Source organism: Oxyura jamaicensis, chromosome 7, assembly GCF_011077185.1.
Source record: "Oxyura jamaicensis isolate SHBP4307 breed ruddy duck chromosome 7, BPBGC_Ojam_1.0, whole genome shotgun sequence".
Taxonomy (NCBI): Eukaryota; Metazoa; Chordata; class Aves; order Anseriformes; family Anatidae; genus Oxyura; species Oxyura jamaicensis.
The window spans coordinates 4712961-4732779 of NC_048899.1; the positions used below are offsets into that span (position 1 = coordinate 4712961).

General features: G+C 40.9%; 1 protein-coding gene across 4 annotated transcripts in view; it reads right to left on the reverse strand.

Moving 5' to 3' along the window:
- Nucleotides 1–19819, reverse strand: part of GULP1 (GULP PTB domain containing engulfment adaptor 1) — a 152814-nt gene that overhangs the window by 100115 nt on the left and 32880 nt on the right. The gene's annotated exons all lie outside the window — the stretch shown is intronic.

Below are 19819 nucleotides of genomic sequence, written 5' to 3' on the forward strand. Positions count from 1 at the left end.
GCAGTACTCGAGGTGCAGCCTCACCAGAGCCGAGTACAGGGGGACAATCACCTCCCTGGCCCTGCTGGCCACACTGTTTCTTATACAGGCCAGGATGCTGCTGGCCTTCTTGGCCACCTGAGCACATTGCTGGCTCACATTCAGCCGACTATCAACCATCACTCCCAGGTCCTTCTCTGCCTGCCAGCTCTCCAACCACACATCTCCCAGCCTGTAGCTCTGCTTGGGGTTATTGCGCCCCAGGTGCAGGACCCGGCACTTGGCCTTGCTGAACTTCATGCAGTTGACCTCGGCCCATCGGTCCAGCCTCTCCAGCAGAGATCCTCCTGCAGAGCCTTCCTACCCTCGAGCAGATCGACACACGCACCTAACTTGGTGTCATCTGCAAACTTACTGAGGGTGCACTCAATGCCCTCATCCAGATCATCAATGAAGATATTGAAGAGGACCGGCCCCAGCACCGAGCCCTGGGGAATGCCACTAGTGACCGGCCTCCAACATATTTTTGATGATTCACTCTGATGATCTGATGATATTTTTGATGATTCACTCTGAGCTGTTCAGTTACACTATTCCCTTCAATCCTCTCAGATCTGTTAACAACTTTCAGGTATTGAGATATCAATACCAAGAATTGTTACCCAAGCAGCTAAGGATGCATGAAATGCACTCCTCCAAAGCATGAAACGGTCATGATCTTCTATGCAGGCATGACTTTCATTAGTCTGTCTTATGCTGCCTTAATATAAAAACTTGTCTTCTTTAGAAATACGAACTCAAGTCATTTCTTCTTCATTCGTCTTTCCCTGACATGGTTGCTTTCTTACCCAAGAAGAAAATACTCCTCATCATATGGTGCTATCCTTCCCCACCCTGTACCTTGTCTTCTGCTAATTGTCACTGTTTTCTCACTAGTTCTCAACTTATTTGCACCTAAATCAGTCAAATTAATTGCTTTCCTTTTTTCTTGTTGTTAGTGAAGGCAGCAAACCAGAGCAGACGCCAATGCCTCCAGCACCTTATTTGACAACACCCTCTGATTTATCATAACGTTTTATTTATTTATTTGCTGTTAAGTCACTTTTCAATAACATCAAAGCTCTTGCATTCAAGGCTTTGAGGGATCACTTTTCAATTGCAAATTCAAGAAACACAAATGTCAAAGGCTTTTCAGCTATGGCACAGAGCCCAACAAAAATAATTACTCACTCCACTACAATGAATACATAGGTGATACAATATACAAATAAATAAAAATAATGATAAAAAAAAAACACCTTTTGTAATATAACTGAACAGGATAGCAGCAGCCATTTCCACTGTTGACTCAGCTCGGCCTTTCTTCAAGGCCCGTGTTGTTGGTTGCTAAGGTGGGAAAAGCCTTGCCATGTTCGGCTGCTTGATACCACCAGGCCCAGCCCCAGCAACTTATTTTGGCTTTGAGTAAGAACTAGAAACCTACTTGGAGGTAATAAAGAGCAGGTTTACATTGGTTACTACCCTGCTATTGGCTCTTCGCAGCCTGTTGGAGATAACAAGCCTTGAGGACACCTATATAGAATCATAGAATATCCCGAGTTGGAAGGGACCCATAAGGATCATTGAGTCCAACTCCTGGCACTGCACAGGTCTACCCAGAAATTCAGACAATGTGACTAAGTGCGCAGTCCAATCACTACTTAAATTCAGACAGGCTTGGTGCAGTGACTACTCCCCTGGGGAGCCTCTTCCTGTGTGTGACCACCCTCTCGGTGAAGAACCTCTTCCTTATGTCCTGCCTAAACTTCCCCTGCATCAGCTTGACACCATTCCGTGGGTCCTATCACTGGTGATTAAGGAGAATAGGTCAGTGCCTGCCCCTCCACTCCCCCTCGTGAGGAAGTTGTAGACTGCAATGAGGTCTCCCCTCAGCCTCCTCTTCTCCAGGCTGAACAGGCCGAGTGACCTCAGCTGCTGCTCATATGTCATCCCCTCCAGGTCCTTCATCATCTTCGTTGCCCTCCTCTGGACATTCTCCAACAGTCTCACGTCCTTTTTGTACTGTGGTGCCCAGAACTGCACATGAGGTGAGGCCATACCAGCACAAAGTAGCGTGGGACAATCCCTTCCCTCAACCAACTAGCGATGCTGTACTTGATGCACCCCAGGGTACAGTTGGCCCTCCTGGCTGCCAGGGCATGCTGCTGGCTCATGTTCAGCTTGGTGTCAACCACGACCCCCCAGATCCCTCTCTGAGGGGCTGCTCTCCAGCGTCTCGTCGCCCAGTCTGTACAGATAGCCAGGGTTGCCCCGTCCCAGGTGCAGGACCCGGCACTTGCTCTTGTTAAACTTCATGTGGTTGGTGATTGCCCAGCTCTCCAACCTGTCCAGATCTCTCTGCAAGGCCTTTCCACCCTCAACCAAGTCCACAACTTCTCCAAGTTTGGTGTTGTCAGCAAATTTGCTCAAAACACCTTCTAGTCCTACATCCAAATCATTCATAAAAACATTGAAGAGGACTGGCCCTAAAATGGAGCCTTGGGGGACCCCACTAGTGACCACCCGCCAGCCTGATGCGGCCCCATTAACCACAACTCTTTGAGCCCTGCCCGTCAGCCAATTGCTCACCCATCGTGTGATGTTTTTGTTTAGCTGTATGCTGGACATTTTGTCCAGTAGGATCCTGTGGGAAAACGTGTCAAAAGCTTTACCAAAGTCCAAAAAGATCACATCAGCTGGTTTCCCTTGATCAGCTAGCCGGGTGATCTTATCGTAAAAGGAAATCAGATTTGTTAGGCAGGACCTACCCCTCGTGAACCCATGTTGGCTGGGACCAATGTCTGCATTGTCCCCCAGGTGCGCTTCAATAACTTCAAGGATCATCATCTCCGTAATTTCACCAGGCACTGATGTGAGGCTGACAGGCCTGTAATTGCCAGGGTCTTCTTTCTTGCCCTTCTTGAAAATTGGTACATTTGCCAGCTTCCAGTCTACCGGGACCTCTCCAGGTTCCCAGGATCATTGAAAAATAATTGAGAGAGGTCCCGCGATGACGTCAGCCAGCTCTTTAAGCACCCTGGGATGAATCCCATCCAGACCCATGGACTTGTATGGATCCAGGTGGAGCAGCAAGTCCTGCACACGTTCAGGGTCGGTTGGGAGTTTGTCATTCCCACCGCCACGGTCCTCCAGCTCAGGGCACCCTGGGTTCCAAATATGTAATATGTAGCATGAGGCCAGCTAATTGTGCCTCCAGTGAAGCACCATGCCTCGCGCTTTGTGACATACCAGAGCTATCTTTGGATAGAAACAGCATACAGCAAATAAGGTTCATATGCTTCAAAGTGAAATTGTCAATTGAGGTATGAAAGAGAAAATAAGCCAAAGGATGCTTCTGAAGTTCCTGAACTTCTAGATTTTTTAGTCCTTTCAGTGATTCAGTTATTTTATGTGGATGACAACCTTCACCCAAGCCTCTTTAAGAAGCTTTCTCTGGTTTCATTTACTTTCAACAATTTCTCAAGGATGAAGCAGCTTTCTTCCTAGTTCTCTCCCTCATACTCTTATTCAAAATAAGTTATTTGGGTTTTCGTTTGGTTTATCTTTTCTATCAAACTATTTGTTTTCATATATTCTCCTTTCCCATGTCTGTCTCTCCTTATTTCATTCAAGTAGAAATTCAGAATGCATTGCAATGGAAGTAGATTTGACAGGGTTTACTCAGCGGATGGGTTGTTATATTCAAGACTCCTATAATATTCTGTTATGATAAGAATAATGATTTATAATTCCCTTTCTTATCAAACACAATTCTTACCAATTCTTACAGTTCTTACCACTAGCTCATCCTTACATATTCATAGAAACACAAAATAGAAACTTCAATAAAACAGATGACATAGTTGATACTGTCTGAAATTTTTTTATATGTGTGTATATATATATACAGTGTCATCACAAAGATTTTCTACCATCACACATGAACTTGAGATTTATGAAAGTGAAGTTTTGTAGTTTTTCACTGTGGTCTCAATTTACTAGGAAGGTTAAACTCCTATTAAACCTATTCAACTTCAACTTCTGAGGGTGTCTACTGAAAGCTAGGCACATTATTGCTCAAATCCAGATCTAGATTCTTATATAATTTTTATTTTAAGTAAAGACTGTTTTTGTTAATTTTCTTTTCCTAGTCAAGAAGGGGAACAGCAGAAGCAAAAAGGCTTCAAGACTTTGTATCAGGCACTTATTCTATTTGTGCTGCGAGGTACTAAAGCCAGATCTACCAAAGGAAACTTATCTTTGAATACTAATATTCCAATTCATTTAATCTAGCAGGTTGCTGTGGCCTCACTTGCCTATCTACTTCAAAATCATTACCAATGGTTCAGTAAGTTCATTAACTATATCCTCTAACAATAACCGGTTATGTCCTTCAGACCTGCTTATTTATAGTCTGAGCATATCACATTCATTGTTTTATTTTTATTGTTGTTTGTTTGTTTTTAGGTCAACAAGTTAGCAGAATAATTTCACAATTGCCTCCCTTGTTTTTCCTATAAGCCTCTAGTTAAGGAATAATCAAAGAGTCTTTTAAAAAGCAATACATGACCAAAAAAATAAGAACAATCTGAAAATGCTTCTCACTTGCTACAGGTTGCTTCTTTCTATAATTAACAAAAATCCATTCTGTCTTCTTGCTTTTCCTGTAACTTGGTATGATAAGTTCAACAAAAGACCCCAAAAGTGCCAGACTAACGATAGAGCCTACCAGTAAAATAAAAGTTGAGTGCTAACATATCAGAAATATTTTCTAACAGACTGTACACTGCAGCACAATGTTGTAATTTCACTGCCTTGTTCTTCTACTAAACAAAATACACATCTATTTTATTAATTATGCAATATGTCATGCTCGCCTATTTCATTTGCTTCTATCAACCCTCTGTAGGAAAACCAAAGTAATAAATACTGAAGGTTATTTGTGTCAGAGTGTACGTTCAAGAGTTACTACGTACAAAGGTTTTTTCTTTGATCAAATGTGAAATATATCCTCTACCATTTCATCATCATGACAGTACCAAACTCAATAAGCAAATGCCATACCCTCACACTAATGCTCTATTTCTTGTATTTTACCTTAGGAAAAAAAAAAAAAAAAAAAAAAAAAAAGAGAGAGAGGAAGAGACAAAGAGCACTAGGAGCACTAGTGATTTCATCTTTTGCACCGACATTTTTTTGTTTCTGCTGCAAATCTGTACTATTAAAGAGTCAGATTCCAGACTGAGAGGATAAAACCATTAACCACACACAACAACTTCATGGTTGTATTTGAGCCTGTACAGCTCCCATCTCCCTAAAAACAACAAAAGCTTTGGGTACTCAGCCCCTCTCTGCAAACTTTGGTTTTAAAGACAGCATCCATCCTAACATTTTTCTGTCTGATACAGAAATCAATCCAGAAAAGCATATGAAACATGTCTATGTCTTTCACACCCAGCTTGACATCTCACCCTTGAGAGGCAAACACCGCTTAATCTAAAACCAGAAAGTTGTTTAATCACAAGAGAAAACAGGGAGAGGAAGGTAACTAACAACACCATTCTAACTTTCCCTTCTACAGTAAAAGCAGGACAAGAGAAAAGGCCATGGCACTCTGGAAGACAACTGCCACCCACTAATGCAGCATTCAAAACTGGTTCACAAGGGAGCAATGAAAATGGAAATGACTGACCCAGTGGCTATACTCTTATTTATTTACAGTTCAGCCTACAGTGCCTGAAGCCATTGACATAGTCACCTGCCAGGAAATTGTTATTCACAAACTCATTCCTATTGCACCGCTTGCAGTCAGCGTAACCAATATTCAAGAATTACATTTATAGAACACCTCTCAGTAAAAGGACTCAGATGTGTAGTAGAAGCTTGAGGCAGTACACCAGTTTTATTCAAGGCTCAGACATTTCAGAAATCATGCAGCGAAGTTCATATACTGGAATTATCAGAGGAAGGCACAGAAGTCCCTTTGCTGTGCTCTGTTCTTGTACAGAAGCCAGCAATTTGTCTCAGAGTACTGCAGCAGCTCTTCAGCTTTGGGTGGGTGTTAAAACAGCATCTGTAACGCTGAGCAACAATATCCCTCCTCATTTACATCTCTTAATTACCATAATGCCACTAAAAATATGTGCACCATATAGAAAATACACCACGTATAAAAGTGGTAAAGAGTTTCTTCACCTATACATGTTAAGAGTCAGCAGCCAAAGACAAGTCAGTACTGGCCACATCCTACAACAGCACATGGGAGGGGAAGCACAAAAAAATCCACTATTAGAACACTGTCCACATTATCAAAGTTCTAGCATGCAGTATAAGTTCATCTTAAGTATTCTGTTTTAATTCTACCTTCAAAGGAGGGAAGACGCCTCTTCATAATTATAGCTTGATGGATGTGATGCCAATTCTAGAAAGCAGCATACAGCATTTCAGTCTAGGTGATAAAATGTATGCAAGGTACAGAATGTTTGATATCATCTCAAAAGGGTTTGCTACAAAGAGCAAAGTGTTCCCAGTCATTTAAATTTTATTTTCCAGAAACTCTTGGATGAAGCACTTGTTCTTGTGGACACAAAGTCCTGAAGTAAGGTCTACAGTGTGTGATGCCATGCAACACATGCATGTGCCACACAGTGATGAGATACAGCAGACTCAAAGAGGAAGCAACTAGAACATGGATTAGGCAACAGCAACTGTTTTCACATGGGTAAGAAACCTCTCCACAAGTCTGATGGTCATCTAGACAGACTCTTGCCTATACAGTCTTAAAAACAAGGGGGGAGGAAGCTTTCATAACTTCAATGCGGTGATTAGAGATATCAAGGAAAGAAAGGTGAGCAAACCAATTAGTACAAAATCCAAATCCATTAAGCCAAGTTCTTCTCTTAAGGTTAATTCAGGGAGCAGAACATTAGGGTGCTTCTCAGGAGGAAAGTTCTGACTTTTTACAGCTCAAAAGTCACATTGTCCTCTATAAAACAGAAAAAGATAAGGAAAAAGTTATAAAGGATTAAGTAAATTCCCAGCTTAGACGTATTCATATTTCACGCTTTATATTAGGTAACATAGATAGAATAAGAATGCATTTGCAAAGATGAAGCTAAAGATGCAGGCATTCTGAGGCTGGGAAGAAACATCAAAGTAGAACACCTCTTAATTCCTCTGTAGGAGAGGAGTTTATCATGGGGATATTTTGAAGATCTCTAAGACTAGAGAAATGAGCAATATATAGACAGCCCTATCACAGGATGCAACGACTATTTTATTCCTACTGCTTAATTTATGCCCAACCAATAGTTAGAATATATCTGACAAGATCAAGGAAACGTCTTCTTATGACTGCAAAGAGGTCCCAAAAGCCTGAATCTGATTGCACCCTAAAGAACTGAAGAAATGCCGCTTGCCTGAAATCCTACTGATGCTATGGCTTCTTGGTCGGCAGCAGGTCCAGCTAAGGGGCTGTGCAAATTGTTTCAACACATTAATATAAGATGCTTAAAACAGATTCAGAGCACAGTATCTTTAGGACGTACATTTTTGTTTGTCTCACCAGCTACTCAGAAGGGGCACCAAACCCTGACAAGTTAGCAGTCGCTGGAGTCAGAGATCATTCTTTTACATGCTGCTACAGATGCTAGGAGGGAGCATGTGGGCACTGCAGCCAGCTCACTCAAAGCCTCGCGTAGCCCAAGTTGCAGTGCCTAGCACAGACAAGCCATATGGGACTCATTCTGCAGCCTTCGCTGCTGTGACTGGGGGTGATCTACCTGTCAGAACAGACAACTCAGGCAGTGAATACACTTTACTCTTAGACAATATATTTCATATTTTGTCTTTTCTTGATAGTGCCACGCAATTGTTTCCTGCTTGCTTTATTACTACTCTCTCACACACACACAAAAATCAATAATGTAGAAAACATCAATTTCCATGCTGTAGGAGAGCAGAACAACGGAAATTTTCATAAAAACACAAAAGAACAGTGATGTGTGGAGATCAGATGGGCCAGTGAATTGAAAGTTAAGATGCAGCGCTATGCTTACTCCTTAGCTGGCCATTAAATGTCCCCTAACTGTGCCTCGGTTACTGACCTGTAGCATGCGGACATCTTCAGCACACCACGTAGAATGAGTTAGCAAAAACTCCTGGAAAGATCTAAAAGACTCACAGGCGTTTCTGGACATTGGAAACCAGTATTTGTTTTGGAGGACAACGTAAGCAGGGGAAGCTGACAGAAATGAACATGTTTTGCGACAGGAATGGACAGTACCACGTGTAAATACAAATTACTACTATATCTCATTTATTAATTGTAACCACCTCCAAAATATTTATCTGAATTTATTTAACAGAATCAAAACAGTTATCAACTAATACATGGCCGCCTGCCTTATGGCTAAGGCTAGCCCAAGTGCAGTACCTAAGAGGCGATCGCACAAGTTTTTGCTCACTTGTCCATCTTTACACACATACAAACCCATCACTCTTACGTAACCTTGCAGATATGTATGAGATATCTGTCTACAACCAAACAGAAAAAGCTTGGCATGATACACTTGAATTTGATTCTAATCCGTATTTTAAGACATGCCACAGAAACACAAAAGTCACTGACCACCCAATACTTCAATTCTGCCAGAAATAAAAGATGAGCACTTAAATATCTCATGTGTTGATGAAAATGTCCAGAGCAAAATATTTCACCACCAGAATATTTTAATTCATAAGGAGACTTTAAAGGCTTTTCTGATCTATACCCACGTTAGCTTCAAAACACCAAAACACCTATGAGATTAAATAGTTCCAAGCAGATCACAGTTTGAGATCAAAAGAACACTGATAAATCAGCATCCTAAATCACTAAAACCAAGCAAACAATCAAAAAACAAACAAACAAACAAAAATAAGGTGGAGAATTACCGGTCTTTAACTACCTGAGGAATGAATGGAAGGAGCACGTATACATACATGCGTACACATCTATAGAGCCCCACTGTGCAATTTCTCTGTACTGTATACTTCAGTTATTGATCTTGGTGGTACCGTTCCCTAAAGAGCTTCCTGAGCAGACAACCAGCCTTCCCTTCAGCCATTCACTCTCTTCCCCTTTAAGTTTGCCTGGGGATGAGACACAGAGAACAAAGAAAGGCTCAGCAGCAAGTTGTTTTGCAACCAAGGAGCACAAACTGAATTTTAGGAGATGGAATTCAGGACTCTTTCCTCTGTACACACCATAATGTAATTATAGTATTGCTTCTTGCTCAACAGCACTCTTGCAACACAACTTTGTTTTCTGTGGGCTCAAGTGCATGAAGATGCCAACAGTCTGAGTTCCTCCCTAGACAGTAAAAATACCATTGCCTTCAAGAGCAGCTTTGCTCTGAAGCTGTTCTGCACTGCTCTGAATTTATCCCCATGGGATCCCTTCATTGTAAGAGAGGTTTATACTGTAACCCTGCGTGGTGTGGGACTTACTGTTTGGTAAGGCTGCTTCTCTCACATGGCTGCTACAGGCCTGGCAAGTTCAAAGCATCTCTGAAACCTCTTGAAGTATCACTAACACAACAAGATGAGGAAAAAAAAAAAAAACACACCTTAGTTGTACTGTGGTAGATTTCAGTGCATACTCCAGACCTGATTTGTAAGAAGAGAAGACAACAGTGATGATAAACCTTGTCCAAAGACAGATGCAGAACTGATAATGGAGCTAGAGACAGGGAAGGTGGACAGTAGACCAAGTTCAATTTCATTGCTACAGAAGGGAAAAAGTCCCCTGTAGCAGGTGCCTATAATAAGTTGACACGCACACATAGCTTTATGAAATATTCCCTTTACCTTTGAAAAAGGACCATCTTGTGCTTAATGTGTTAAGTAAATGAAGCTGAGATTTGGGTGGTGAATGCCAGAAAAGTTTTCCAGTTTGCTAAGCTGATGCACAAACAGACGCACAAGGCTGTGCTCCAGTTTAGCTATCACACTAATTATTTGCTCCTGAAAAGGCTGTGCTCTTTAGGCTTTATTGGAGTCCAAATCATAATACATAAATCAAGATGATTCAGAAGCAGCAACCACACAAGTTCCATCACGTGCCCTAACATCACTTCTACGAGGGATTTCAGCATTTTCAGAATATCTGACCATCAGAGGCAAACCAACATCCATCCCCACAGCCGTCCCTGGATGTAAAATTATATTCTTAAAGGCTGCAATTTCCAAGCCACAGACTCAGAGGCAAGTCACCCAGCTTCAGCTGGTGCTTTTCCATGAGCACCAAACTGGGTTCTCAGACTCACAATAGTTTTGTCATTTCCAATTGCAAAAAGCCAGAAGAGCCACTGAAACCTGAGCTGGAGACCTGCCCCTTGTCCCCAGAGCCAGGGTGGCCACAGCTGCCGGTTACAGCAACTTCTCTGTGCAGATTCTGTGCATCCCCTAGTCCTGTAGGCACACGAGCAAAATGAGCCTTCAACGCCTTCTCCATAAACCTGGCATCTGCTTGTCTCAAATTGATTTAAGGAAGGAATCAACTGCTCTGCTCTTTGGTTTTGTTTGTTTGTTTGTTTTCATTTATATATTCCGGTTTGGATAGCAACTGGGATTTAAACAGTGACAAGTTACTCATTTGAAGCTTGTTTTAAAGAAAAGAATTGTTTTATCCAGTGCTAGAAGTTCAATTAGATTTGCGATCTGAGGGAGATTATTTCAATAAAGCCAGGTTACAAATGACAGCTTGCCTAAATCCAGGCAGCCCAAAACTGCATAAAACAGAGTAACTTGAGCATCCCAGCCCTTAAAAGCTGATTTGTGATGATTTAATCTCTGCATAAATGGGTATAAAAAGGAAATGGAACTGTTATGCCCAGAAAATAAAACTGCCAACACAAATATTGTAGCCTGGGTGATTGTCTAAATGGCCACGTTATTTTCCGATAATAAAATACATCTTTTCTCAGTGTCCAGACAGAAAGTACTGAGTAAATGCACTGGACATCAAAATATAATTTAATTGAATTCTTCAATCCTAGGTTTATTCCGGAGGAAAACCCAAACTATTTGAAGTAGTTTTTAAGAGTAAATAAAATCAGATTAGGAGCTCCAAATCATACAATACACAATCCCAACCAACTGATTGCTCCTCCAACATCACATAGGTAGTGGCCACACGTAGGTGCTGGGAGGGGGTATGTGGGCACATCCCACCAGGGTATGGGCACATCTGGAGCGACCGACAGCAACATCGCTTCATATCAGAAAATGCCCGCCTAACAGAAATTGTCAAACAGAGCAAGTCTGGATCTGACTGGATGTCAGATGTAGTTACTTTCATCGCTGCTGTAACAAATGAAAGTGATGTCAACATCTACTAATTCAATACTGCTCAGGAGTGGTCATGAAAAATGCCTTCATTATTAAAGCTGGAGAGTTTTGTACCTGACAGTGAAGCGACAGCTAAGGGTTGGCAGGGTTCAGAGGTCAGCCCCTGACATCTGCATCTGGATACCTACCAAGCATTCTTCCAATTAGTGAAAAAGGAAGTTGCAGTGATTACAATTGAAATATAGAGTACCATTTAAAGAAAAATGGATGAAGTGCTTTTGTCCTGAAGGATTCGTCTACCTGTCAATGACACCTTCAGAATATACGTGGCCCTCCAGATATTCTGCAGCACATCACTTGTAAGCAAGGCTTTAAAAAATAAAAATAAAATATTTACAAAGTTGAGCCTTCAGACTCTCTTGTACATTAGGTTCCAATGAGTTGAAGTCATATCTGGGCTGCAGAATTGTGTCCCCTTGGGTTTTTCTGAGAAGTTCCCTGTTTATTACTATTGCACGCACCTACACCTGGAAACACTGCTGATTACCCCACCTGTGCTACCCTGTAATGGCCTCAGCACATGATATGCTACCTCCAGCATTGTTTCCAGGTGCAGAACTCAATGGTTTACAAAATATTATCTCTCATTCTCTACTATTTCTTGTTGTGACCATGCCATTGCACAAAAATGATATGCAAGTGGGAAAAAAAAATGCCAGGTTTCAAGTAAATAAGACATTACTTTGGAAATGATAATCATACTTCTCTCCTGTGATCACGCCTTTTAAAGGTCCTTCTTATTGCTCTGCTCTTGATTACAGTCCATGAGTTAGTCACAATATTATAATCTACTGTTGGCTAAATCTGTTTTGTCCTTAATTACAGGCTTGGAGCGTTCGACTAAAGGCATGACGTGAAGTGTGACTGCCCTTGCGGATGGAAGCAATACAAAGAATGAAGATCACAAGCTTCACTGCAACTCCTAGGGTTATACCAACATTGCAGCTGCATCACGTACAGAAGTTTGCCCTGACCTTTAAGAAAATTGGCTTGGTTGGTTTCTAGACATAGTAAGACTTTAGAAGCACCACCCAGCTTCATCCTGTATGTTTCCTCCCACTTCTCAGGAGTGATCCAGGAAAGAAAAAGAAGGGTGAAACAATAAGTTGTACAGCGCAGTGCTGGGAGAATTAGAGTTGCAACACTTTCAGCATCCCTGGCAACTTCCTTGGCATTATTTCAGATTGCCCTGGCCATAGAGACATTGTGCCTTTCCTCTAAGATAAAGTCTAATTGCTGTCAGACACAGGTGGTGGAAAGCACTTGACATGACAAACCATGTAGGCAATCTACTGTTTATATTAAGAAACCTTTCAGAATTTATTTATGTGACGTAAAACAGAATCTTAATTTTCAGGTGTTTTAAATGTAATTAAGAACACTGTATCCAGGAGAAGGAGAGGAAGGCAATTAAAAAAAAAATGCCGAACTACAACACTGTGTTTAATTATCAGTTACTAAACTAGACTACATATTGTGATAATTGGCAATTTGCTGCATATTTTAATCCAGAATAAAGATATTGTACGGGTAACTTTCACAATGCAAAAACTCCTCTAGCAAGAAGCAAGAAAGACAACTACACTTTTGAAGTATTTAAGATTTCTCAACCATATCATCAGATAAAAGTATTAAGTCCTTTTTACTAAACCACAAGACGGTTAAGTTCAATTTTGATCTGAATTTTTAAAAGCTCTCAGAGATCTTAATTTGCTGAACACATAGCACCAGAAAAGCCTGTTTAGCTGTAATCAGTGACCTAAAGACAGATACACTCCTTGTTTTGCAAATCACATTACATAAAGCAAGGATAAGCCTAAGTCATAGTGAAAAAATGTATTATTGAGATTGATAAAAACGCTTTTAGATAAGAAGCTCAAAAACTATCCCTGGATCAAACCCCTTAATAGGATTAAACACCTCTGCCAAAAGTTCCAAGCAAAGTAAAATCTAGAGGATAAATACAAGAAACACAACCCTCCGTACAGCATTCTTTTAATATGCTATATATCTAATCAACAATCCCGTGGCAGACGTGATGGCAGATGTTCAGAGAAGCACAGATTAAAAGACAGTTTTACAGGCTGCCATACATCTTTCATTTTTCCCTCCCTTGCTTTCCTGGTTAAAACCTCTCTGTGTTGGGATGACAGAAAGCACAACTTACACTGGCTGATGATGGAACACCGATGCCTGCAGTAATCCACAGCTTCTGGATGTCACTGCTACAGGTACCTTGCGTTTTGTGCTCTGTAACAGACTGCTATTGCTGGAGCTGGGCAGCAACAGCTATTTAACAATTTCCATTAAGCACAACTATAATATCATGTTGTATGATGGAGTCCTGGTGATGCCATACTTGGCAAACACTCGTCTGAACAGGGGAAGATATTGTTTCTAGATCATCTCTAAACACAAATACATTGTAGAAAGGTCCAAATCTAATACTGGCTGTATGAAGCCAAACGTTATATTCTCAAAGCCTTCACTGCTAGTCCATAGTCTTTGAAGCATTAATTTTAAATCATATCACTTTAGCTCATCATTACCTTCTTGCCAGGTTAGGGCTTGGATCAATCCTTTTCCAGACCAGATAAAAAATGTATAAGGTACACTTTCATTTATAATTAGCAATGCAGACAGATAGATAAAAAGAAAAAGCAAAGAACATCCCTTCTTCATGGCATTTTACAAGTGTATCTGCTTCAAACAGAGTCAGGTTCCAGCCCGTAGCCATTCACTTTCCCACTGAGCATTATAGAGGCTAGAAGCCTGATGTACTCATTTGCACACTCCATTTCTGCTTTTCTCCAGGCTGTGCTAGAAATTCTTTACGATGCACAGTGCATTTTCATCCCAGAGGCACACTGTAATATGCCATAATACAATAAAATAAAAAAGGTATGAATACAATTCAAGTTGCGCTACAGAATTACAGTCTCGCTATTGTTTCATGAATTCTGTTAAGACACAATATGGCATTCACTTCCACGAGGACTAATATTTCATTACAAGTTATGTCTGGACAATTTTTACATGCGTACGTAATGACTAAAACCACAATTGCCAAGTAGGTAAAAACCATTCTGAGGATTCTACAAAGCATATAAATACACAGTAAATGCTATAAACTGGTAATAGAGCTCCTCTATTCAAACATTAATGTTGGCCCCCAAAATCCAGCTGTACTATCCCAAGCAAAATCACTGCTGAGGGTTGCCACAGAACAGGGTGGGATGGGCGGTGATGTGGCCGCGATATAGCCACTAGGCCTGGGCACACTGCAAGCCCATGCAGCCAACCCCAGCTCCAAGGGGATAATAGCAGAACCCATTCAAAGGGGATTTTCTCCAGACTCAGCACCAGCTCCCTCAACAGCTCTGTAGGAATTTATCCGAGCTTTGTCTTCTTTGGCTGCATTCACTTTTCCAGAAAATACTTACTTAAACAAAATTAAATAAATAAAATAAAATGTGATCTCTATTCTTCTGGTTTCAGATTAGGACCAACCTAACTCTGCAGTGGGGAGCAAATACTTCTTATATAGGTACAAAACCACAACTCATTCTTGTCACATAGAGGAAAAACATGGACAGCATTTTTAATACATTACGAAGAGGCTGTATATAATGCACACAGCTCTCCAGCAAACAGGCAGTCCTTCCCTAAAGCCGGGACCAACTGCAAAAATGTAGTTGGCCTTTTGATAATGCACAGTAACAACTATACAGCCAACAACAAGAGAAATGCAACCCAACTGGAAAAACATACATACACGTTCAGGAAAACCCAGGATATGAGATATATAGCACAGACTAGCAAAAGATGAAATCAGCAATTTAAAACTGGTCAGGTAAGCTTCAGAACATCCTAGCAGAATTATCACTTATTTTACTGACATTACTGCCTCTTGAGTTAAGTCCAATTTGCCCCAGTTAGTTAGAAGCTAGTCCAGCAGAAAATGAACTGCAAAAACTACAAGAGCTGATATCAAGGCATTAATGATATCAATATGGGAAGCTAAATGAAGGAAAGATAGCCTACCCACGTTTCATCTGATTATTTTCTATTCTGTAAGAGAACGCTTACCATAGCTCTTAAAACTCAAGGTCACACGCACATCTGTGCCCCAACCCCCTCTTACTGGGGCAACAGCTAAGGTTTTTCAGAACCTCCTCCAGAACTATGAACGGAGCATCAGCCCTGAGCAAGGCTGTTGGGTGAACAGAGAGAAGACGCTGATTTATCTCAGCAAGGCGGAAGGAGACATGAAGCCCTCTCATCAGCTCGTAGCAAAGGGAAACTGATGACCTGCAGAGCCTCAGTGGGAAATGCCTTGCATGTCATCTGAAGTCATTAAAGCCCCTGGATAACTGCTAAGCTCCCCTGACAGGTAGCTGGAACACGGGGACAAGTGGATGGGAGCCTTTTTCTCTATCTAAGTATAATCTAAATCAGACTTCTAGGTCCAAAAAGGGATTTATATTTTTTTTTACAGACAAATTACATGATCATGAATAAAACTTGAGGTGACTGACACAAACATGTTAATCATCACCATAAAGATACCTTGATCTGAAAAGCACTTCTCATTCGCTCTATCTGGAGAAGTAAAATAACACATTACATGAACACGTGTCAAAATGGGGTTTCTAAAGACAGACTTGTAAAGAAACCAGAATCCCAAGGACACCCTTGTGTACCTGATTTATACCACTACCATAAATAATTGTACTGAAGCAGGACAGTCTTTAATGATGCAAACATAAACCAAATGGTGAGGAGATTTGAACAAAAGATTTATTGCAAGAAACAGCAACGTTGTGATCATATCAAAGATAGACATGTCAGAACTGCTACTGGGAAAGCTCAATTCAAGTGATAACAGTTAAAACAGGCAGCGTACTGAATTGTACTGGTAAAGGGCAAAATACAGACAAAAATCTAGAAGGCATGCTTTTGAGGCTTTCTTACTCTATAATACATAAAATTGTCTCATTCGGTATAACCATTCTCATTCTTATAGCCATAATTTTTCTAAGATAAGGGATTTTAAATTGGCTCATTTTGCATATTGCCTATGCTATCCACCTGCCCCCCCCCCGTGCCACAGTTGCTGGATCAGTTGTGAATGCTGGATCTATAACAGTAATATAGTGTCTAACCTTGGCATTTGTTTTAACTTATTAAATCCTTCCTTCTTGGTAAGGTATTTGCTATATAACGCTTTAAGGTTTCTCTGCTCACATAACAAATACCTTCCAGGACACAAACCTATTTCCCTGCTTCCTCCTTTTTGGAATAAAATCTCTCCGTACAAACCAGAAACGTGGTTGTTCCACTTATTCCTGAAGCATATCCACTTTACCCTTTCAGAGTGTTAGAATTTTGGGGGCCTCATCTGTGGGATAACTGAATATTGTGAAAAGAGCAAACCTAATAGTAAATCTTCCATAAAATTCTAATATTCCAAAAGCCAAGTGAGGCATGACCTTCCCAAATTAATATAAGCAAATACTCTGAATTCAGAAAGGCCCAGTTAAAACTTGTGCTTACGTGGATGAGACTGACCGATATGAAAGTGAATTCTTACAAATTTTTATTAATATATATATATATAATCAAAGTTCATGAGCTAATTCTATAGGATTTTCCATGCCTGTGACAGTGTTCTACAAAAACATGGTACATATTTGAAAAAATGGTACAACTTCACTTTTTATGGTTCACAGGACTGGAGAACATTGCCACTGCTTTGAGTTTTGATGAAATGAAACAACTGCTGCAATACCTCTATCCTCTCACAGTTAAGTTATCCTCTAGATTTCCTATCCCATAGAATGACACTCAAGTGAATGACACTCGAGTTTACATCGCTGTGCTCAATTTCCTTTTGAGAAGTCCCTTCAGAGGTATTCCTGAAGCAACCTGCCATTTCTCTGGAAAACATAGCATGTAGCAATGCGTGTAACCAGTGAGATTGCTGAGCCTCTTTTTCCCCTACATCAATCATTTGTAACAGGAACATAGTTTAGCAATTTATTATATATATATATATTTTTAAAGGGCATGATTTTTCAAATTAAGCTCTAAAGAATAGACACCTAGGATCATACAATAATTATTTCAACTGCTGTGCTAAAATATTGAACAGATGTCCACTAATCATGTAGCTGGCCCCTGTGAAATCAGGGAAATATATTCAAAACCCCTTCAGCAGTCAATTTAAACCTACACACTGAAAGAAACAGCTCACTTCTGGTGTTTGGCAACTGTATTTATGCCATTATAACAAGAAGTTCCCTTTGTGCATTCAATACACAGGCACACAGAGTTTCCAGCTTGAACACTGATAAAAGCTTATGCTTTTTGCATGCTCAAAACTTTCAAGTACTTAAAAGTATGTCTGGGCAGACCTATCAGGGTGAAACGGCCACTAAGGTCACTTAAGCACTAAGGAATTCATCTCCGGCCCATGAAGTCCTTGACTTACAGATCAGGAAGAGAGAAGTACTGTGCGCTACTTTATTCTCACACTCTTCTCTGACAAACACCAAGGAAGAAAATTATTACACAAACAGGACAGCACAAAGCCAGCACCTGATTCCGTGCAGCCGTTCCTAAAATGTCTTCTAACTGAGTCAAGGTGGTAGGTCTGTGAGTCTGCAAAGTAGCAGAGTTGTTTCTTGTCCCTTCTATAGTTTCCGTAGCCTCTGGGGTCTTGCCAGCTCTCTCTGTTCGTCACTGCAGTTTCTGAGACTTCGTGTGAGCTGTGACTTCATGCAGCACTCAGCAGGTGTCACAGTGGCTCGGCAAACACCCCTCCCATCAGCAGGCTTGCTTGTCCTAAAGGGATGAAGATGCCTCCCTTCTGCCACTGGGTGACCCTGATCTGCACACTCTTGACAAAAAAAGGAATGCAAACACACAGCAAATCCAATGGAAAGAAAATTCAAAGTCATCTGAAGACAACTCAGTCTCGCCACAGCGGTCATTCTGCCACAAGGCAGGGGACCTGACCACAGTTGTGACACCTACCTTGGCAGTTTGCCTATTAAAGTCAGGTCATGCCTGTTTAAACAACAACAACACTCCAGGACTCTTTAGATCAAGATTTTTCTACAATATACAGCAGGAATGAAACTCTTCCACTACACAGAAAAACCTAAAGGTAATGTAGCACGTGCCATCCCCTAGATTTCCCAAGTCCTGTGTAAAAAAATATAGTTGCGTTCTCAACCCCGCAAGCATGAGGAGTGCCCACGGTGCTAATAAACCAGAGTGCTCTAGCAGCTTTATCCCAATGCATCGGTGAAGACACCAAAATAGATCTGGGTGCAGCCTGAAGCCATAAATAACACCAACTTACGATACCAGTAAGTTAAAGGCCAAACCTTCCTTGCAGGATGGCTTATCAGGACAGGAAGAACAAAATGAATCTGTACCTGCCATGATCCTGAAAAATGCCTTTTTCTCAAATAACAACACAGGAGATTAAGTTTTGAACAATATGACAAAAGCAAGAAGCACAAATCAAAGAGAAACTACCTACTGAAGGTGTTTACTAAGATGGCAGAAGCTTCTACGTTCAACAGATGAGCAGTTGAAGTGATTTGGGGAACTTGTATCTGGACCTCAAGATCACATCATATTTTAGCAAAAAGCACTTAAGCAAATGAGACTGTTCTGTACACATCTGCTGACAACATATCACGAAAACAAAGCTAGGAAGGGGGAGCATTCCTGGATTTAAGGACCAAGATTACCTGCTGTACCTGTCAAAGGCCATTAAATTTCACTTAGTTAAAATTTCCACATCTGAAAAGCTAAAGCAAGAGCTTCCAGTTTCAATTTAAACATTCAAAGGATGGCTAGAGTGCCATTCCCAAATGGTAGTTTGTTAAACAGGTTAATCATCCTCCCAGATGAAAACATATGCCTTGTCTCTGAAGTGAGTTATCCAGCACCTGCCTTGGTGATTGACTCCTGTTACGTGCCTCCCTCCAAACGAGCACCTGCATTACTACCCACTATTTTCCAATACAGCAGGGGCACTTCTCATTTTTGTTTCTGATGAGCATAAAGTCCCTAATTGCCGATCTTTTCCACAATTTTATGGATCTTTTCTACAGTCACTCAATTTCTAAACAGCTTGGTCTTCAGGCAGTCATCATGGTTCAGACTGTACCTTAGAATCAAATTTCATTGAGACATAGGCAAGCAGAGATCATTTACGTTTCATTCTCTGTACTGGTGTTACATCATTCACCACCTCTTGCAAATAGTCAAGACTGACAACACACATGCAATCCAGGCTCACAGGTGTCACAGAAGACAGAAGGCTCCTTGGAGAACAACTATTTCAGATGTAGGTGATCGATCAGGTCTCAAAACTTTCCTGGTACAGACA